We start from the raw sequence: 23,685 nt of genomic DNA on the forward strand, positions 1-23,685 counted from the left end.
GCTATTTTATCAATTCCAGTTTATTAGTAAGAGCGATTAATGATCGAAACGTTTGAAATAACAAATTCATTACATATTATAATAATTTTGACATAAAAATGAAAATTTGAATTGATTTATGCAATGTAATTGTTCTTGTCCACGACAATTCTATAATATGCACATATGAATTATAGCAGTGAATAACTTATCAGCATCGTGATAGACTGACTGACAGTAAGATCAACCACCAAGCTATCAGCGCGGTAAAAAAAAGGCTACTGATGGAATCGATGTCACTTGAAAATTTTGAACTTCATTTTGAGCTTGCAATTTTCAGTGCGAACGCAGAAAATGTTGTCATCGCTTTGGAAACTACTCTAATTTTTGAAAATGCAGATTAATTCGAATTTTACCCAGGAAGTCGTGGATAAAATATAGTATTCTACTCACACATAATTACTGATATTTACTAGGGTGTAAAAGTTATCTTTATGAGCTCATTGAATAATTTGGTACTAACTTAGGTAATTTTACTCACAGGATTTATACCAAATCCGGGACACAAGGCTGAAGACCTTTATAACGCTGTTATTAAGATGATGGAGGAGCATAATTTCAATTTTGCGAATTGTAGAGATCAATCCTATGACAATGCGGCAAATATGTCAGGAATATATAATGGACTGCAAGCAAAAATAAAAGAAATCTCTCCTTTGGCATATTGGATCCCATGCGCGGCTCATTCGCTGAACCTCGTCGGAGAACACGCTGCTGGATCGTGTAAGGCATCTCGGGATTTTTTCTCACTTCTTCAGGATATTTACGTTTTCTTCTCAATCTCGACTGCTCGCTGGGGGATACTAATGAAACATCTGACTGGCCCTTCAGTGAAACGATTATCTACAACTCACTGGTCGGCGAGATATGAAGCTTGCAACAGCATGAACCAAAATTGGAAAGAAGTTGTCGCAGCTTTGAGTGAAATTGATGAGCGGGACAGGTCGTAGACTGGGAGTGAAGTAAAAGGATTGAAAATCAAGCTAACATCTCTGGAAACCACAATAATGTTCGCTGTATGGAGTCCAATTTTGGAAAGATTTGATAAAGTGAGCGAAGCAATACAGAAAGTTGGCATTGGTATAGATGAAGTAGTTTTGTATTATGAGTCATTGGTTGATTATATCTTAGGATTAAGAGATCAATTTGATCGATTTGAGGAGAGAGCGAAGATCAATTCTGGATTTGAGAAATATCGAAGTGAAGAAAGAAGAGCCACAACAAGAACTGTTCCTGCTGATGAAACTCGAGTGGGACATACTGCTTTGAGTGGGAGGGAAAACTTCAGAGTAGGGGTTTATCTTGTTATAATTGACTATCTAACAAGAGAATTGAATCAACGTAAAAATTGCTACAAGGGTTTTGCTGCGAAATTCTCCTTTTTATCTATTAAAACTGCAATCGATTAGTTCTGAAGAATTAGGAGTAGCGGTTACTAATCTCATCTCTAGTTTTCCTCAGGATTTAGATGAAAAACTCCACGATGAATGTTTGCACTTCAAATCCTACTTAGCACAGTTAGAACAACCTCCAAAAACTCTACACGAGATGAGTACCTTCATTAGAAGTGATAAAAGCTTAGTGCAAGTGTTTCCCTACATCGATATTACAATTAGAATGTTTTTATGCACTTTTGCAACGAACTGTTCAGCAGAGAGGTCGTTTTCAGCATTGGAGCGAAATTTATCCTATTTGCGATCTAGCATGTCTCAAGAGCGTTTGAATTCTCTGGCCGTTTTGTGCATTGAAGCTGAATTGTTGAAAAAATTAGACTGCGAAGCTGTGTTGCAACAATTTGCGGAAAAGAAGGCAAGAAGAAAACCATTATTAGTTTGATTATGAAAGCTGTAATTTTTTACTATGAAATATAACTCTGAAACATTAGATTGTTTTATTTCCAGATAGAAAATTGTCTTTATCAACTTCTGCGAAAATCCACCGCCTCTTGTGATAATTGGAAGAGCGGCTTTCCTCTGATCAAGGTGGTGGTAGTGTTATAAAGATGTTAATTAAAATTTCTCCTTTATTAAGGGAGAAAGTGTGGGTAAGGCCTGTCGCACTAGGGACAGGACTTAGTGTTAAACTGGATTTTTTTTTCTTTGGGAACAGATCTAGAGATAACTAAAAGGCATAAGCTCTTTTATAATTTTAATACCACAAAAAAAAAATTAAACAAAATCAAGCTTGAACCAACACTGATCTTCGGAGGACTTGCCTTAAACTGGCCAGTCTTTGTTATTCCCTTAAACTTTTACATAAACTAACTGGAGATGTCAGAACATTGGACAGAACAAACAAACAAACAAACAAAAAATTAGGATGTTGAATTTCTCAACTTCCTACCTGTCAATTCCTTCGATGGATAATCCTTCACATCCAGTCCACTATCGCGAAACGTATCTCGAACATCACGGAAACTTTGGCGAACCGATACCGTTATGACTAATCTTTACATCTACTGAATCTATTGTCGACCCGTGACAAAACCAAAAAAAAAAAATATATTATTATTGAATTTTTCAAACTATCAACTACGTTTCAAACCTAATCTTCCAAAACATTTATATCTACTAAATAAGGTTTCCACGCTCTACCTTCAACTCTAAACTTCCTAATTCCCGAACTGATTCTTGAGTTCCCTGAACTCCCCGAAACTAACCGTTTCCCGAAACTTATTCGTCACTAACAGCTTAATTTTTCTCTGATTTGGCCTAAGGTTACTTATTTTCCCGCCCCCCGATGGGCGTACCTTCAAAAATAACGTCTTGGATTTTTTCCGTTGTTGCCAAGTTTTTCTCTTCCCACGGATTGCATGTTCCCATAAGGAGACCACTCAACAAACTTCGATGAACTAATTTTTAACACCCTAAAACGTACATTCTTATCGGCTGAGGTCGAGACTGCACCTAAGTATCGACTTGTACAAAAAGATTTCCATCATCCAGATTTGACAAATAGGACAAATAGGGAACCAATAAATTTCACACTTTATTAGTCTCCACCAAGTCTTATGTCAAGTGCCTGACCTTACAAGGGTCTGGTCTACCTACCGCACGTTGGCGACGTCCAGACCCAATAATCGAGAATCTCAAATTCCCGATTATTACAACGTATTTAAAAAATTTGAATTTTTAAAATTCTCTTTACTCATAGGGGCGGCAAATTGTTTTTGGCCTAGGGGCGGAAAAGAGTTTAATCCGGCCCTGACTCTACACCTAGTAATATCGAAATTCCTGGAACTTTCCTAAATAGAAATGTATCAAGTAGATCCTGTGTTATCTCGAACTTATCTAATAGTATAGAAGAAGTTGTTTCATAAAATGGAAGGTAGAATCAAGCAAAATCATTACATCTCGTATGGCTACTATTTACATTTATTTTGCAGAATTGTTGAACTCTCCAGGGTGAAAAGATTCGAAAATACTATTATGTACAATCCACACATAAGTATTTATATATTTAATAACTGCATTGGATATCCAAAAGGATTGGAATAACTAGAAATATTTTTGATGAAGAATATTGTTTACAATGCTTTCTTTACGGATAAGTTATCGTAAAGCATTGATGAAATATATAGTAACATAACTAACCTAACAATTTTAGCAGATATATCATTAGTGTTCAGAATAAATGATTGAGAGAATTATAATTCTCATCAACAATATTAATGCACTTATATTTTTTATTACTAAAGAAGAATTACTGCAATTGTGCTAATATGTGATTTCATGAGAATAAATGAGATTTGTTTTGATATATTCTATTCATTCTATAATAATTTGAAGATTGAATGAACTCTCAGTCCATATTTTTGAAAGAACAATTATTGAAAACTTTGATTGTTACATTAGAATGCATAATATATCCCTGCATTGAATGATAATCCAGGTATGAAGTGGTTACGTTTGTAGTACCTTTGTCAATTGTATTTATAATGGGAACGTTCAAAATTTGACTACTCGATGCAAGAATATAGCTAGCCAAAATTTTAGCAATATCCAGTTTTTTCTGTGCTGCAGTTCTACATAACTTTCAGCAACAGAAGAGCTCTTCCATCCTCCATGTCAATTCAAGGATATTATATTTTCTCCTTTATTTAGCAGGTGAGAGGTAGATAATTATTTATTGTTATACTGCTCAACTCGATTCTTCTGAATGCACCAGAATATCTGATAATTAATATTATCTGCAATTTTGTCCCAAAATTATGATCATGTCCTGCCAAAATTCAGATAAGATGAAAAGATAAGATGTGATAATATTGAGGATGATATATTATACATATATTGACATCGAGGAATTCAAAAACTTTTCTATGTCTTCAAATTCTAAAACCTCAGATTTTTTTGGACTATATTTTCTTGACAAAGATTTTAATAAAGGTTGTCATTTCGAATAATTCGATTTCGAAAATCAATATTATGTTATCGGTTGAGTACCTTTACAACAATACAACGAATGGGTTTTCTCTTCCACAAATTTGACCACATTGAGCCATCAACTTTTGAACATAATTCTAACCGTCCATTACTAGAGGAGAAGGTGGTAATGTGACCCCCGCAGGTATATTGGCCCCCTTCAATATTAGTTACTTCCCACAACGACATCTAGTATTATTTTGGCGCAACGAGATCATTTTAGTGTACTATTGATTTAATAGCCTATAAATCCGCTAGAGGCGGTTGCGTTCGTTCGTCATTTGAACAAGTAGAAACTCGTACCGGCCAAACTTATTTTACTACTGTGAGTTTTATTCCTTAATTGGTAAAACAACTGATCAAATTTGCTGTGGTTTTGAACATTGTGTCGTGACACTGTGGTCTACAGTACTTATAAGGTAAATATGCATTTTTTTAATATTTCATAATGTTTTAGATTGTATATCAAAATATTTTGAATAACTCTAATTTGGCCCCCCGACATTGGTTGTATCATGGCCCCGGGGGCCACATTACAAATAAGACTTGTTAAGCATTTACATATTTTTATTTTGTGATTTCAGATGCCTAGACAAAGCGTATTATCTCCATCTTCGAAGAAGAAACAAAAGACGTGGGACCCTGAACAAATGAAAAAAGCAATCGATGCAGTGTGGCACAAGGTCATGGGATATAAAAAAGCTGAAAAATTGTTTTCGGTGCCTAGATCTACACTGAAACGGTTAGTGAAGGATCCACAAAAGTCTTTAGATTTACTTGTACATAAACCTCTTGGTCGAAAACCTATACTACCACTTAGCTTGGAAGAAAAGTTAGTGGATTATATTTTGTTTATGGAGGCTAGGTACTATGGACTCACTAGGATGGATGTTAGAAAAATGGCTTATCAGCTGGCGGTGAAAAATAATATTCAGAATACATTCAAGAATGATGTAGCAGGGCGAGCTTGGTTGGATCACTTTTTAAGGCGACACAAAGATAAATTATCGTTGCGCAGACCAATGGGGACATCATATGCTCGTGCTAATGGCTTTAACCGTGAAGCAGTCAAGGAGTTTTTCAATATTTTGGAAGCCGAAATGAGTAAAACGAATTATCCTCCCGACAGAATTTTCAATGTCGATGAAACTGGGTTGACTATCGTGCAATCAAAAGTACCACAAGTGTTAGGGAAAAAGGGGAAAAGGCAGATAGGAGCCTTAACTGCTGCTGAACGAGGTTCTTTGTGTACTCTTGTCTGCTGCATGAGTGCATCAGGTATGTTTGTGCCCCCTATGATGATTTTTCCAAGGAAAAACTTCACGGATATCTTGATGAAAGGTGCACCTCCTGGAGCGATTGGCAAAGTTCATCCATCTGGTTGGATTCAGTCCAATTTGTTCACTGAATGGTTCAGACACTTCATTGATAAAACTAACCCTAGTGCCGAGTCTCCCATATTACTTATATTTGACAGCCATTACAGTCACACGCGCAACATTGAAATAATAGAGCTTGCTCGTGTAAACCATGTTACGATCATCAGTCTTCCACCTCACACAACTCATAAGCTCCAACCTTTGGACAAGACTTTCATGGGCGCCTTGAAGAGTCACTACAGTGAGGAGATTCGCAAGTTTCTTTTGCACTCTGAAAGAATGCTAAAACCTTACGACATTGCTGAACTTTTTGGACGATCATATCTCAAGAGCACGACAGGAGAAATTGCAGTAAATGGTTTCCGTGCAACAGGCATTTATCCATTTAATCCGCAAGTTTTCAGTGAGGTCGATTTTTTAACGGAAGAATCTCATAGTTCTCTTACTCCTGATAACCAAGAAACAGGCCTTGTTGATGTAGTATCCCAGAGTACTCCAGGAGTGAGCTCTGAAGTACAAGAGCTGCAAAGTAGTTTGATTCTCCCAGAAGACATTCAACCAATCCCTAAGGCAAAGACTCGCACTTCTAATCGTGGAAGAAAGACTACTCGAGCGAACGTTATCACTTCATCGCCATATAAAAACCAATTAACCGAATCATTACAAGTAGCAGAGACTCGTGTAAAAGGGCGCGGACGAGGACGTGGTCGCGGACGTGGACAAGGTGTCAGGCATAATTATGATGGAGCAAGCACAAGTGGAGTTAGTGTACGGCGCAAGAGAGATGTGACACCCAGCAGTAGTTCCGACAGTGACGAAACAAACGTCAATTTTGATGACATAAATCTGAATAGGGTTCCTGACAACGAAAATGTACCCTGTATTTTTTGCGAAACCATTTATACCAATGACAGACCTGGAGAGAAATGGATACAGTGTCAGAGTTGCCAATTATGGGCTCATATTGCCTGTGCAGGTTCAGAAGGGGACTATTATATTTGTGACTTCTGTCGTTAGGTGCCAATACATTTAATGTGACCCCCAGGGGGCCACATAACCATCAGCTGATCTCGAGATGCCAAATTTGATTACTTAAGAATAAATGATAATTTGTATTTCATTTAGCGAGTTTATTTTATTTCATTGTAAGATGTGAATGCACATATAAATACTGAACCCAATATTTTTCATTTCATCTTTTTAATTCCTTTATTTTAGAAATGAACCCTCAAAAGCAAAGTGGGGGGTCACATTACCACCTTCTCCTCTATATGGTTTCAATTTTCATAATTCAACATTAATCAATTGTACAATATAACTTTGGTCAATAAAAATGACGTTTGAATTAGAATTATTCATTCTTGTCCTTAGTAACCAATTAATCATTTCCTTAGCAACCACTTTTCCCTCCGCCGGAGGGAAAAGTATTTTTCCCTCCGGCGGAGGAAAAGTAGAACTTTTCGATGATCCTGTCAGTCGAGAAAAGACGTTGTTATTGTACGTTTGCAAAAAAACGTCTTTGTTGATTTCGTAGTTTAAGAAACTGAACTGATAGCTCCGTGGTTATTGAATTATTTGAAAGTTTATTAATTGATACATGTTAAATCTCTTGTTATATTGCCGGCATGAGATCATACAATTCAGGTCTTGGAGCTGGACCCTTAGGAGTTACCGATGTGAACGAAAATTTCAGTTTTTATGGCTTTTTAAATCCTCCATAACATGGACTAAATTTAATATTTGGCCGCTTATTCGAAGAACATGAAAATCACGAGAAACAATACGGCCGGCACATCTCCTCTATCCGATAATCTATTCAAGAATTGCCAGACCGTTCTGATTCAATTATAAGAATCAATGATCTTGTCACGGATATATTTTTGTTTAACATGTTAAGATTTTCTTCGTAACGTAGCTTTTCTTTTTTGTAGTCTTCCAGACAGGGCCCCCGCAACCGCGCGTGCAACGACCGCACGCGGGCTCCACTCTAAAAGGGCGCCAAAACCTCTTATAGACCGCATGAAGAACCGATGGACCAAAAATTTTCCAAAAAGATTCTTTCAAATTTTTTCAACAATTTTTTTTTCCAAACTTCTTTCTTGCAATTAATACAAGTTTCCGAACGTCCCTATCGGTATGAAATAGCCAGATTGCGATTCTTTATGAGTAAATAAATCATAGATAATTATCCCTTTGTCGGCACGAGATTTCTTTATGGGCACCCGGCAACCTGCATCGGACGGCGGACACTCTTTCTTCGATTACCACTGACACACGCATATGGTAAACATAAACAATCATAAATACCGAAACGACGGCCTTTAGGCCGGGGAATGAAGTTACGCAGAATATCTGAAACTATCAAAATCTGCTTGCTGCGCTATAACAGCGAGAGGCGGCATAATCCAAATAATTGATTTTATTTCGCAACGTTTGAGGGTCAAGAATTTAAATACTTATATAATTAAAAATTGTATTGTAATACACAAAATTGTATTTTGTGTATTGTGTTTTCAATTTAACTGTTTTTTGTTGTGATTACATTAAATTTTATGAAATGGCAAGTACCTTTTCAAGGTTCTTCTAAAATAGTTTTTGAATATGATAATGGGAACTTTCTCAAAACTGTCTTAGATGATTTCGTCTTTTGATCCTGTGATCGACAGTAGTCGAGTGCAAAACTCACAAACAAATTCTTTAAGAATGTCCCATTATTTAGGCTATCAGATACAAAATAAAATTAAATTTGGATATATTAAAATCATGAGAGGTCAAGGGTCTGATAATGGGGCAAATATCCGCGGAAAACATATTGGTTTACAAAAACGCATACTCGATGGTAATCCTAGGGCATTTTTTGCGCCATGCGCTGCACACAGCTTAAATTTAACTGAAAATGATGCTGCTAAGGCTTCAAATGCACTGGACTCTTTTGATATTGTACAAGAACTTTAGATATATTTCTCTTCATCCACAAAAAGGTTGGAATGTTATAGAAAGCATGAGCCTCAGTTACATCTAAAACCCCTAAGCGATACTAGATTAGGGCTGCCATACGCCCTGGTACGCCGGGACATGTCCCGGTTTGGACCCCGTATCCCCGTCAGTAATTTGATATAAATCAAAATGTCATATCTAAAAATCTGAACATAGAATCGATTTCACATTTTGGAAATATGCTTAAAACCAACAGCAGCTGAAAGTGGCGTTAACCGCATCCACTTACACCCTAAGGGGGCGGAGGGGGGTCAACCCATATAAATCAAAATGTCATATCTAAAAATCTGAACATAGAATCGATTTCACATTTTGGGGATATGCTTAAAACCAACAGCAGCTGAAAGTGACGTTAACCGCATCCACTTACACCCTTATGCCCGCCACTCACGAAGCGTTTCTTCCAGCGTTTGGTAGCTAGCGTCGAAGAGATTCCAGTCGGGCAGTCAAGTTCATACTCTGATTTACAGTAGTACGGCCGTGTCCCGAGCTGTCTGACTGGAATCTCTTCGACGCTAGCTACCAAATGCTGGAAGAAACGCTTCGTGAGTGGCGGGCATTAGGGGGCGGAGGGGGGTCAACCCATATGAATATAAATGTCATATCTAAAAATCCGAACATAGAATCGATTCCAAATTTTGGGGATATGCTTAGAACCAACAGCAGCTGAAAATGGCGTTAACCGCATCCACTTACACACTAAGGGGGCGGAGGGGGGTCAACCCATATGAATATAAATGTCATATCTAAAAATCCGAAAATAGAACCGATTCCAAATTTTGGGGATATGCTTAAAACCAACAGCAGCTGAAAATGGCGTTAACCGCATCCACTTACACCCTAAGGGGGCGGAGGGGGGTCAACCCATATGAATAAAAATGTCATATCTAAAAATCCGAACATAGAATCGATTCCAAATTTTGGGGATATGCTTAAAACCAACAGCAGCTGAAAGTGGCGTTAACCGCATCCACTTACACCCTAAGGGGGCGGAGGGGGGTCAACCCATATAAATCAAAATGTCATATCTAAAAATCTGAACATAGAATCGATTTCACATTCTGGAAATATGCTTAAAACCAACAGCAGCTGAAAATGGCGTTAACCGCATCCACTTACACCCTAAGGGGGCGGAGGGGGGTCAACCCATATGAATAAAAATGTCATATCTAAAAATCCGAACATAGAATCGATTCCAAATTTTGGGGATATGCTTAAAACCAACAGCAGCTGAAAGTGGCGTTAACCGCATCCACTTACACCCTAAGGGGGCGGAGGGGGGTCAACCCATATAAATCAAAATGTCATATCTAAAAATCTGAACATAGAATCGATTTCACATTCTGGAAATATGCTTAAAACCAACAGCAGCTGAAAGTGGCGTTAACCGCATCCACTTACACCCTAAGGGGGCGGAGGGGGGTCAACCCATATGAATAAAATGTCATATCTGAAAATCTGAACATAGGATCGAATTCAGATTTTGGGGATATGCTTAAAACCAATAGCAGCTGAAAATAGCATTAACCGCATCCACTTACACCCTAAGGGGGCGGAGGGGGGTCAACCCATTTGAATCAAAATGTCATATCTAAAAATCTGAACATAGGATCGATTTCACATTTTGGGGATATGCTTAAAACCAACAGCAGCTGAAAGTGGCGTTAACCGCATCCACTTACGCCCTAAGGGGGCGGAGGGGGGTCAACCCACATAAATCAAAATGTCATATCTAAAAATCGAATTCAGATTAGCGGTAATTTTTTCAATATTAAATTCGAATTTTCTTAGCACTAACAATTTTGTCTGGATTGGATGACGCAATCAAAATAACATTTTGTATGAAGTTTGAAATTTATATTCCACATCTGAATGCAGATTTCATTTTGACAAATTGATGAAGTTTTGAAATTATCAGGAACTCAAAATTCGAACGGTCATCTTCTCGAAACCCCAGTTAGATTTCATCCAATAATGAACCCAGCCGAGGGATTCGAGATAGATTTCAAGTTTTTAGTTACTCCCGTTCAATAGATATCGTATCACATATACGGCCGGACGAACGAATAGAATCGAATTTGAGCATAGATTTGTCATCAGTGAGTCAAACACTGTCATTTGAGACCATTTCGAGCTCAAAATTCGAAAAAACAGACATTGTAACGAAATTATAGAGCGGTCGGTTCAGAGAACGAGCGATTAATAACGTTGAACCGGACCACCGCCCGCCGCATAAAGTTTACCTTAGGCCCGGTGCACACATCCGATTTTTGTAGTTACGACACCCGTTGCGGTGTCGTACCTATTCAATGCACACTACATACGACACCGGCGTGGTTGCGGAGTCGGATCAATTCACTAGTTCACACTGCCAGTGTGTGTGTGTGCGATCGGCGCTCGATATTATTATATAATATAATATATAATTATATATAGTTATATTATAATGGACGACCATCGCAAAAAAATTGTTTTTGCTTACCTTGTTTACAAGAAGTATATTTGTAAACAAAACAGGCGTTATTGGGTACACCCCTACACGGACTTGAGACTTCTCAGGGGTAGATTTCATACTTCTTTCGGAGATTTAAGAGAAAACCCGGATAAGTTCTATAACTACTACAGAATGTCTGTGAAATCATTTGACGAGCTTGCAGCGAAAATAACACCAAAAATCAGATCTCAAGACACATGGATGAGACTTTCCATTCCACCATTGGAAATGCTAGCTGTAACTTTGAGGTAAGTGAAGAAGGAAATTATTTTTTTAACTGCATTTATTTATCACAAATATAAACATTATTCTTTATAAATATATTTTTTGTTTACGTCAGCTGCCTGTCCAGACTTGGTGCTTCTTTTTGTATTTCTGGAATAACTGTCTCTTATATTCCTCCACTTTTTAATCAATTTATTGCCTGAAAAAAAAATTAATATATGTATAATAGATATGAAAATAAGCAAATTTTTTTTCAAACATCTTGAATAATTTATGTGAGTATATTTTCCTTTTTTGTTGCAGATACTTTGGTAGTGGATGCGATCAGATTGATCTACATTTGACATACAGATTAGGGCATACAACAATCGGAAAAATTTTAAGAAAAGTTTGCATGGCTATTTGGGAATGTTTACTACCAGAATCCTTTCCCGAGTTTACGGAAGAACGGTGGAAAACGGTTGCTGATGGTTTTCAACAATACTGCCAGTTTCCAAATTGCTTGGGAGCTATTGACGGGAAGCATGTCAGACTTAGAAAACCAAAAATGAGCGGGTCTCTCTTTTATAATTATAAGCATTTTTTTTCCATTGTTTTATTGGCAATTGCAGATTCAAATTACAACTTCATATACATCGATGTTGGAGATTTTGGAAAGGAATCTGACAGCACTATATTTCAACGGTCTTCTTTCAACAGAAAGCTCGAAGAAAATACATTGAATATTACAAGACCACAACCTCTACCAGGTACTGCAACAAGAATGCCTTATACTTTTATTGGCGATGAGGCTTTTTCCCTCTTACCAAATATTATGAGGCCATTCAGCGGCAAAGTTTTGTCAGAAAAAAAAAGGATATTCAATTATAGATTGTCACGTGCCCGAAGAAATGTCGAAAGTACTTTTGGAATACTATCTAATAAATGGAAAATTTTCCAGAAACCTATAAATGTTAATTTAGATTTGGCCATTCTTCTTATCAAAACTTGCTGTTCCCTTCATAATTTTGTAAGAGTTAGAGATGGAATCAATATTCATGAAGCATTGAGTGTGGAAGGTATCATTGATATCGTCCAACGTAACCATACACAAAGAGGACCGAATCAAGCAATTCAAGCTAGAAATGAGCTAGCAGATTATTTTGTATCTGAGGTTGGCAGTGTTCCTTGGCAAAACAAATATATTTAAGTTATTTGACTTTTTTCACATAATATTTTCATACTATGCTAGTTAAAACCAATATTATATTACCGATACATTTTGAAAATATACATGAATTGTACTTACAAATTTCGTTTCTATCCCTGTCATCCTTCTGTTCAAAATCATCGCTGAACAAACAACAGATAGTTGTCCATGCTGCTCTCTTCTTTGTCCTATCATGGTAATTTTCATCACCCACATTCCATATTTCTGGATATTTCTTAATTTCTTCAATGAATAGCTCAATATCCAATTCCCTCGCCGCCATTTTGTGCGAACTCACGACAAACGTCGTATGTGTGCGCGGGCCAATTTGGAATAGAGTACTGAGAGATCGCATCTACGACTGCGGCACAGTTGCGGCCTAGAGGGACATGCTACCAAAAAACGACCGTAGGCTGGCAGTTACGACGTCGCAACAGCACGGCGGGTAGTGTGCATGCTCCCATTTGATTCTTTGTACCACAGGCCGCAAGTACGACACGACGACGGTGTCGTAACTACAAAAATCGGATGTGTGCACCGGGCCTTATGCCTGACGTTCCTCCGTGCCGATACAAAGGAAGGTTGCAGCTCGGATTTTATGCGAATAGTGGTAGTAGGCGAAGACAAGTTCTCGATAACTTCCTGTTTTTTATGTTTTGGTGCTCATCCTATTGAAGTATCATTCTTTGCACGATTTATTTTTTTTTAAGAGTTAATATCTTGGTCTACCTAGATATCTCGACAATTGTCGAATATTATTGAGTTTCCAACTGTTTTGTAGGTTTTTTATTCATTTAGGATTTTCTTTTGTTTTGCTGAAAAGCCTTATATTTCCATTTCTTTTAGTTTTCAGAATTGACAGTATTTAGTTCGTTTTCCATATATTTTCAGTTTTTGATTCATTATTATCGTTCTTTCTAATTACGAATTTTTTCATTCTGTTTTAGAATCTATAATTTTTTTTTCTTTATTTCATTCTTGTGTAATATTGATTATTAATTTTATGGGATATTCATTTCAATTGTAACTCAAGTTTATTTTTATTGATTTCTATTATTCTCAGACTCATTTGAATCCAAAGATTTCCAATTTGCTTATATTCCTCAGTCCAAGAGAATTTGAAATCAAAGCTAAGAAGATGGTTTTTAAAAAATATAACGTGTTATCGGCTATATTAGAATACATAAAAATAAATAATGGAAATTATAACTATCATGAGCTCATTGACCCGAGTAATGACTCTATAAAAGCCATGTCATTCAAATTGAATATATTTCCGAGCATATTATGTCTTTATATAAAGAGGAATAAAGACGAAGTGATTAATACCTTAAATTCATGCATTTCGATGAAATACGAGAATCAGAGCACTCAAGATAAAAATGCAGTTTTAGTTCCTACTTCAACTCCTGAAAAAGGAATTGTCATTGATAATAAATTAAACTCAGACGAATCTGTATCTCCGATACAAAAAATGTCTAATGGCAGTGCCTTATCATTTGAAATTGGAGCTATTGATTATAAGGAAGTTACCATTAACTCTTTAGAGTTATCGAACGATCTGCATCTTTCCGATCCTATAGTGAAAGAATTGATTCCTTTTGGCAGTACTAACCATATTCGCAGAAATGGGAAAATTTTATCATATAAAAATTGCGTAGTTTTCGAGGGTAAATTTGACATACCTGACACACATAAAAAATATTTATTTGAAAAATCCACTGATAACAACTATATGAACTATTATATAAGAAACAGAATCCGTTCTTTAGCAATTAAAGATAAAAAATATTGAAGAATGGGGACATACTCATATTAGCTTATTGCATCCATAACAAGCGAAATTGCAAAAAATTTAGAATAAGAGTAGAGTCCAAAAAGTTTGTTACTGTATGTAGTTCGTCTAAAGATTACTATCACGAAAAGTTAGTTACTACTTATGTTAAAGGTCACGAGAGGTTCAGGGCTAAAAAGAAATTGCTTCTTTTAAAGCCATCCGAATTCAAGAAAAAATCTCTCCTGCAAGCGAACATAATGTTGATCAAGGCGGGCAACCTTCAGGATATCAAATCTGATACAACCATACGAAAGATAAGGTCCGAAGCAAAAAGACATCTGGATAGGGATGTAGATGATTGGAACGATTTACGTAAGATGCAGTTATGTAATGGCGAGTATATACAAGAAGTTAGCATTCCATTCATGGTTAAACTTTTCAGCAAAGAACAACTGCAAGTACTCAAATATGAAAAACGGACCAATAATTCCAATTTCTTATTGCATTTCGATGCAACAGGTTCTATCATAAGAAAGCCTTATGAAGAATGCAAACGTGTTTATCTGTATTCTGGGGTAATTCAGACTAGTAACAAACGAATATTTCCAGTAATGGAATTAATTTCGGGGACACACTACACATGTGATCTACGTAAACTTTTTGCGGATTTCAAGCATTTTGCTCAAGAAAATTCAGCTTGGTGTTGTTACCGATTTTTGCTTATTATTATTTTTATTATTGTTTCAATAACATTTTTAATGTAACTGGTATGTGTAAAGAAAACATGATTTCCCTTCACCTTTGTTGCTCACATTTTGTGAAAATGTTTTGTAAAGACATTGAACAACATACAATAAGTCAATTCAATATCAGAAATCATTTGAAGGATTTGATGGCTGCCTGTATGACGCTGAAAAGTTTTAAACAAATTGAAGAATGGATGGAAAATATATTAATTTTATTATGCAGTCCATATCATAATTCGTCAGTGCAAACATCAATTGATAAATTGTTAATGATAATCACTGATCAAGATCACAGTCTAGAGATCAAGGGCATGATTTGGAATCAATTGAAATTAATTTAGCGCAGGAGCCTTCAAGTAATTCTTTATTCAAGAAGAGCCTTTTCTTCATACATTTTAAAAAGATTGAATATTGCATTGAAATAGACCTAGTGAATGACTCAATGAACCAATATTATAACCCCAAATTTTACGAACTGATTTTGAAAAAATATATCCCATTCCTACCACTGTGGTCAGCGATTATGCTGGAAAAATTTGATAGGGACAGGGTTAGTAATGCTCCTGTTGAAAATCACTTCAATACGTAGAAAAATAATATATTAAGAGGAGAAAGAAATTGGAAATGTTCACGGTTTATTAGAACGTCTAGAGAATTAGTGTTGTCCCGATACAAAGAAATACTTTGCGTAATACCAAAGAGTAATCTGACAGGACGTAGTCACAGACAGAACCATGTAACATGGCGAAGAAGAAGGGCAATTTATAATGGACATTTTGAAGGACGGCATTTGAAAAACTTTCCTCGCAAGGAAGGATTACCAAAAGAAGAATCACAAGGCCCGAACGAAACAAGTACGCTTATTTGTCAGTACTGTTCAGAAGGGTCGTTAGAAACAACCGCCACCGATTGGGTACAATGTGATGCATGTAATATGTGGGTGCATCAGATATGCGAACCAGATAGGACTTTTACAGGAGAATTCATTTGTAAACTCTGTAAAAAATCTTCCGAAATGATACATTATAATGAAATACAATCAGAAACAGTGAAATACAACTTTTTTGATAATGACCTCATAAAAGATCATGCATATTATAAGCATTTTCCCAATGGAAGAGGTTATAAATAGTGTCGATTCTAGATGGCTTCCACAAAAAATTACCACTTGCTGATTTTTTGACTTTGAACGGTACACATTGGCTAAGTGACGCCGTAATAGATTTCATTTTGAACATGATTAATACGAAGGGAGTTTATCAAATTATTGATGCTGGGCTTCACGCCCAGTTCATTTTTAACGAACCAGAACATTCATTTCTTAAAAATTTCAAGATTGTGAAGGAACATCTTTACATACCCCTGTTAGTTAATGGTAATCATTGGTGCGCAATCGAAATTAGTATCTCTAAAAAAGAATTCACGTACTTAGATCCATTCGGCGAACAACTCTCCACATGTAGTTCATATTTGAAAAAATTTATAATGTATTTGAAAAAGAGTAAACAACTGGAGTCACTACAAAATTACAATAGTTGGAAAATCGTAAGTAGGAAACATTTGAAACAAAATGATGCCAATAATTGTGGTATTTATATAATATACTTTTTCAAGCAGATAATACAAAATGAATCTCTGAATGAATGTGCCAATATGAATGAGCTCAGAAAGGAATTTCAGACCGACATCTTGAAGTCTTCTGTATCGGTAGAGAACATTTGCCTCATCTGTGGAAGTACCCGAAACGAAATTTCTAGAAAATGTAAATTATGTTTGAGAATATTTCATGAAAGATGTTTATTCGAAAATGAAATGAAAAAAGATGTCTGTGAATTATGCATTCACTACAGCTGCATTGAATGAGGAATTCCGAAACAAATGTATTATGAGTAATATTAATACTTGAGTGATTTAATAGCTTAGAGAATGTCCGTTAGAGATGAAAATGTTGACCATATTTGGATTTGAAAAAATAAAAGTTCTGATTCATTACTGACGAATATAGAAATTATAAGAACTGAATATGCGCCAATTTTTATGTCTGAAAAAAATATACATCTACATTTTGATTCATATGGGTTGACCCCCCTCCGCCCCCTTGAGGTGTAAGTGGATGCTGTGAACGGCACTTTCAGATGCTATTGGTTTTAAGCATATCCACAAAATGTGAATTCGAACCTATGTTCATATTTTCAGATATGACATTTCGATCCATATGGGTTAACCCCCCCTCCACCCCCTTAGGTTTTAAGTGGATGCGGTTAACGCCACTTTCAGCTGCTATTGATTGTTAGCATATCCCCAAAATCTGAATTCGGTCCTATGTACAGATTTTCAGATATGACATTTTGATTTATATGGGTTGACCCCCCTCCGCCCCCTTGAGTTGTAAGTGGATGCGGTTAACGCCGTTTTCAGCTGCTATTGGTTTTAAGCATATCCCCAAAATCTGAATTCGATCCTATATTTAGGTTTTGAGATATGACATTTTGAATTATATCGGGTGTCCCAAGGTGAGTGGCCTATTAGATTATTATGGAAACTATTGATGGTAAGGATTTCAAATTTTGTGGATAGATATTTGGCCATGTAAGGTACATTTTTAAAATAATTTCACATTTCCAGTGTTGCCGGATGTACGACAATTTGGCAACAACTTTGTTATTTTAAATGGGACATCCGGTATTTCTATTTTTTTTATGATACTCCATTAAATATTAAATCTATTCACTCTTAATTTTTCATCCCTATCTTCAACGGTTTTTGAGTTATTAATTATTCTTCGAAATTTTAGATCAAATTGGCGTATTACGAAGATGACTCTAGTTCGCTCAATATTTGAGATTTAAGTCAGAAATTTTGCAAGTCGTTAGATATTGATCTGATCTGTGTCACTGCTTTTGAATTATGGTTGTCAATAATACAGGACGGACCAAAAAAAATCATCATTTGCCAAATTACAAAATTGTAAAAAAGTCTATTTTTTCAAATTGGACACCTAGTAGATTTTTCAATTTTTGGAATCAGTACAACAAACTCTACAATTTTTCTATTCACGTCCCTATACCTATCTCAACTGGATTCCGAGTTATATGAGTTATATGTGTATATCTTTCTTGAGCCATTATTTATAGAAAAACCTCGGAACAAAACACCTGTTAGGCAATAATTGTTTATTTTGACATTTATGGATTGAACTGATTCATTGATATATCGATCTATGAACGACATAGAGAAAATAACAATACAAAAGAAATTAACGCTTATTGAATCAATGTGGAATCTAATAAAAGCATATAACTCGGAATCCAGTTGAGATAGGTATAGGGAAGTGAAAAGAAAAATTGTAGAGTGTGTTGTACTGATTCCAAAAATTGAAAAATATACTAGGTGTCTGATTTGAAAAAATAGACTTTTACAATTTTGTAACTTGGCAAATGATGATTTTTTTGGTCCGTCCTGTATTATTGACAACCATAATTCAAAAACAGTGACACAGATCAGATCAATATCTAACGACTTGCAAAATTTCTGACTTAAATCTCAAATATTGAGCGAACTAGAGTCATTTTCGTAATACGCCAATTTGATCTAAAATTTCGAAAAATGATTAATAACTCAAAAACCGTTGAAGATAGGGATGAAAAATTAAGAGTGAATAGATTTAATATTTAATGGAGTATCATAAAAAAAATAGAAATACCGGATGTCCCATTCAAAATAACAAAGTTGTTGCCAAATTGTCGTACATCCGGCAACACTGGAAATGTGAAATTATTTTAAAAATGTACCTTACATGGCCAAATATCTATCCACAAAATTTGAAAACTTTACCATCAATAGTTTCCATAATAATCTAATAGGCCACTCACCTTGGGACACCCGATATAAGGTAACCCCTTCCGCACTTGGAGGTACAAGTGGACATAGTAAACGCCAGTACTTTCTGCTAATGGTTGTTAGCATATCCCCAAAATCTGTTTTTGATCCTATGAAGAGATTATCAGATATGAAATACACGCGGCGATTCTATTTTGTTTGCATCGGTATCCGTTCTATATACAGTGGCGTACGAATAGTTCAAGGTCAAATTCGACTATCTCATTCGGCTGTTTTCACACCGGTCGACCATTTTACCCTTCCAAAATAGTTTGCATAGTAGGGGTATAGATCAAAGTTTTCGCGCTAAAAATTAGTTTATGATCGTCTATCATAGAAAAGGGTTCTTTCTCGTCCTCTTTCAGAAAAGTGCTTTGTGATATATGACCAGAAAACAGTAATTATTTCTTATTTCAAATGAATTATGTGTGTATATTTTGTTCTATATGAACTATAAGACATATTTTTGAGTGTATTTCAATCAAGAAGCAAATAAATGTATTTTTTTTGTTCAATATTCGGCGGTCGCGAACTGGTATAGGAAAATTTGTATGTTTTATTTCTCGACCAAAGTGGTCGAGAACCAATATGTTACTTCAATAATTGTTGATTTCAACCGATATATTTCTGTTGGATCATTTTCGTTTTTTTTCGATACCCTGATTCACTCATATATCTACTTTCTGAATATTAGTTTGCGACCACCGAATTAACGTTGAAACACTTATTTCTACATTTTATTTATTCGCGGTCGAGAATCAATTTGATTATATTTAATTCTCGACCACTGGTGGTCGGTGTTTTATATTGTATTTACTCATTAGTTTCTAAATATATATTTAGAGCAAAATAAGCAAAGAATGAGTTTATGAGTTGCTATTTCGAAATATTTATAGAAAGTGGAAACATTTGCAAAATAATTTTTGTTTACGTTCCGAGTGTTTCTTACTTAATTACCTCATCTGAAACCCATCTGAGTGATAGGTAGTGATGCCAATGGTACGGTACGAAAGTAAGTACTAATCACTCATCTCGCTCAAGTTTTATATAAAATTTTCAAGTGGAGCGGCCACTATTAAAAGTGGTCGAAAACTAACACAAAAATGGTCGAGAACTCTGCGGCGTGGTCGTGAACTGAAGTTATTGATATTTTCTATATGTTCTCACATTTCAAAGGTTAAATGCGAAAAGAACGCTCGAAATTATATGATAAATCATTTAAAACCCTCCAAAGAATCGATGAACACCAACACCATTAAAATTTGATAAGTTTATGTGTGAAAAAGTCGTGCTCGAAATCGATCTTTCTGTTAACTGGTCGAGAACCAGTTCATTTACCCTATTTGAATGTCCATTTCTGATTATCACAAATTTTGAATTCTCTAAAGATCAGTTGCACTCTCCGTTAAACTTGTAACTAGATTATGTCGAATATAAATTATCAATAATAGTTTTCATATAGGTACTGAACTTTCTGAAGAATGTGGAACAGAATATAAAAAATATTTTCTTTCAGATAGGACTCAATGACATTCGCCTTTTTCTCAAATAAATTTGGATATCATGAAAATCTGTCCCATACAGTTCCTGAATGTGATTCATTCATCTATTTGGATACTATTCTCATCCGAATAATTATAATGTGTAATAATAATTAAGTATTATTATAATTACTATTCTCATCCGAATAATTGAATATTTCCCTTTAAATAATAAAAACGAATAATTCCTATAGCCATTTAGCTATTTCAATACTATTCTCATCCGAATAATTAAATATTTCTCTTATAAAAAAATTAAAAACGCATTATTCCCATACCTAACCATTTAGCTATTTCAATACTATTCATCCGAATAATTCAATATTTTTCCTAATCCTTTTAGTAGACGATCTCATATATACTCACCCAAATTACTGAAAACTATATTACACTTCACTTAAAACAATACTGCAATTACATTTAAAATTTATTGTTCTCATTTATCTCGCAAAAACACAACACAAACAAAAACACGTGCGTAACCTGCGTAATATACAACTTGTTGAACACCCCGATCAAGCGGCTGTGGAAGAACTCAACACTCTACTACACTGCGGCCACGGCCACTGCGCTATCTATAGACGGTTGTGTCCGGTCCGGATCTGGAAGGGGAGGTGTCCTCAGAACGTTGATAGGAGGAACGGAAATCGCCTTGTACTTGTAACTGATGCTTAGATTGCTTAGAGTTAAAATATGAATTATAAATATAGATAGAACTGATAGAAGGAAGAAGGAACGGAAAGTAAACATTTTGTGCTCGATCCCGAATACAAGGAGATGGAAATTTGGTGTCACCAATCACAATCGATTGTGTGTGATAGCCATAGGCGTGGAGAATCCTGATTTGATTGTTAAATGCTTCATCAGGAATTATTCTTTCATAACTTCACAATAGCCAAATCATTAAACTGGGAAAATCATTGATCCTATTGAAACACGAAAGAATTTTTATAAATAAATCACATTGAAAACAATTTTTGAGCATGAATTGATCATTTCGAAATTAATCAAATTATTCATTTAGTGTCCCTTCAGACAAGGAGTGACGAATGTTGGCATCAAAACAAATGCATCAGTTACAAGGCGGTTTCCGTTCCTCTTATTAAAGGTCTTTCCGTATGAACTAAAAAAAGCTAAAATCATACCAATACATAAGAGAGGAGAAGAATGTGACCCATCAAACTATCGACCTATATCCATTTTACCTGTCATATCAAAAATTTTCGAAGAGATTATAAAAACGAGACTTCTTAAACACTTTGAAAGCAATGAAATTTTGAGCAACCAACAGCATGGATTCAGAAATGCCAAATCGACTTCGACAATGCTCCTTGAGCTGATGCACCTAATTATCGAAGCTATGGATGAAAAATCGATCTCACAAATACTTTCCAAAGACCTAACAAAAGCTTTTGATACGGTAAATCATGGCATTCTGATCAGTAAGATGCGGTACTATGGTATGGATGGTACAGCTTTGAAGTTGATTTGCTCTTTCCTATCAAACAGAAAACAGCAAGTACAATGGAGTGATCTCCTCTCGGAGGTAAAGAGCATATCAGCGGGGGTTCCTCAGGGATCAATTCTTGGACCTCTGCTCTTTATTATTTACATAAATGATCTCAACCTAAGTATGGAAACATCCAAAAGAACATTAAGAACCCTTCTCTTTGCAGACGACACCTCCTTTTTTATGAGGGATATAAGTGTTGAGCAGCTACAGCTGTTGGAGAGATATGTGCACTCGACTTCAGGCAAATGGTTCCACTCCAACTGTCTATCCATCAACGAATCCAAGACTCAACAATTACAGATAAGAAGTAAGAAGGAGAACACTATCAAACTTCTCGGAATAACTGTGGACGGAGTTTTGTCATGGGAGCCACATATTGAGGAAATGAAGAAGATAAAATAAAACGAAGTAATTTCCACTATGTTATTTAATTGTTAGCAACAATTGTTTCGCCACACTGTGGCTTCATCAGGCTACATTTCTGAACTGATAAGAGTACAAAGGTTTTCGGAATCTTATATAGGAACAAAATTGGCACAAAAATATTCGAAAGGGTATAAATTACAAAGTTATATTGGACCATTTACAGCCTGGGATTTCCAAACTATCGGAAGAAATTCAATAAAGGGGATGAGTTTACATCCGTTTGTTCGTTCAACAGAATATTTTGGGTATTATACCTGTTTATTTTTAGGGATTCTAAGAGTATTAGTCTTAAGCTCTTGTTTTCTAAATGAAGAATTTTAAAGTTATTATTGAAGGTATGGTCCCATTCTTTTAAGTGATTCGCGTAGGTTGAAAACGAACTATCAGATGTATAACTCTTTTGGTGTTCCTTTATCCTTTTATTGAAAGATCTTCCTGTTTGTCCAATATAAACCATAGGGCAATCATTACAGGTTAACTTGTAGACACCGGATTTAGTTTCTTTATCTGTTTTGTCTTTATTGTTTTTAATGAACATCTCTAAGTTGTTACTTGTTTTGAAGGATATTGTGTAATTGAATTTTGTTTTCAAGTATTTAGCAATCTTTTCAGAAATATTATTAACATAAGTTAACGAAAAAAATTTAGTATCAATACCATAATTTACCTTAGGGTATGTTAGACTCAAAGCTTGTTTTCTTTGCTTATTCCTCAAAATTCTTCATTTAGAAAACAAGAGCTTAAGACTAACACTCTTAGAATCCCTAGAAATAAACAGGTATAATACCCAAAATATTCTGTTGAACGAACAAACGGATGTAAACTCATCCCCTTTATTGAATTTCTTCCGATAGTTTGGAAATCCCAGGCTGTAAATGGTCCAATATAACTTTGTAATTTATACCCTTTCGAATATTTTTGTGCCAATTTTGTTCCTATATAAGATTCCGAAAACCTTTGTACTCTTATCAGTTCAGAAATGTAGCCTGATGAAGCCACAGTGTGGCGAAACAATTGTTGCTAACAATTAAATAACATAGTGGAAATTACTTCGTTTTA

At 35.5% G+C, this 23,685-nt stretch overlaps 1 protein-coding gene across 4 annotated transcripts in view; it reads right to left on the reverse strand.

Annotated features, from left to right (window-relative positions):
* The window catches only part of LOC123683842, a 158,709-nt gene extending 137,454 nt beyond the window's left edge, over window positions 1–21,255 (reverse strand). For all 4 annotated transcript variants that reach the window (XM_045622811.1, XM_045622792.1, XM_045622783.1 and 1 more), the window contains exon 1: window positions 21,054–21,255. The gene's annotated coding sequence lies outside the window, so the exon portion shown is untranslated. The remainder of the gene's footprint in view (window positions 1–21,053) is intronic.
* Window positions 21,256–23,685: the final 2,430 nt, after the last annotated feature.

The sequence above is a fragment of the Harmonia axyridis genome, chromosome 1 (assembly GCF_914767665.1).
Source record: "Harmonia axyridis chromosome 1, icHarAxyr1.1, whole genome shotgun sequence".
NCBI lineage: Eukaryota > Metazoa > Arthropoda > Insecta > Coleoptera > Coccinellidae > Harmonia > Harmonia axyridis.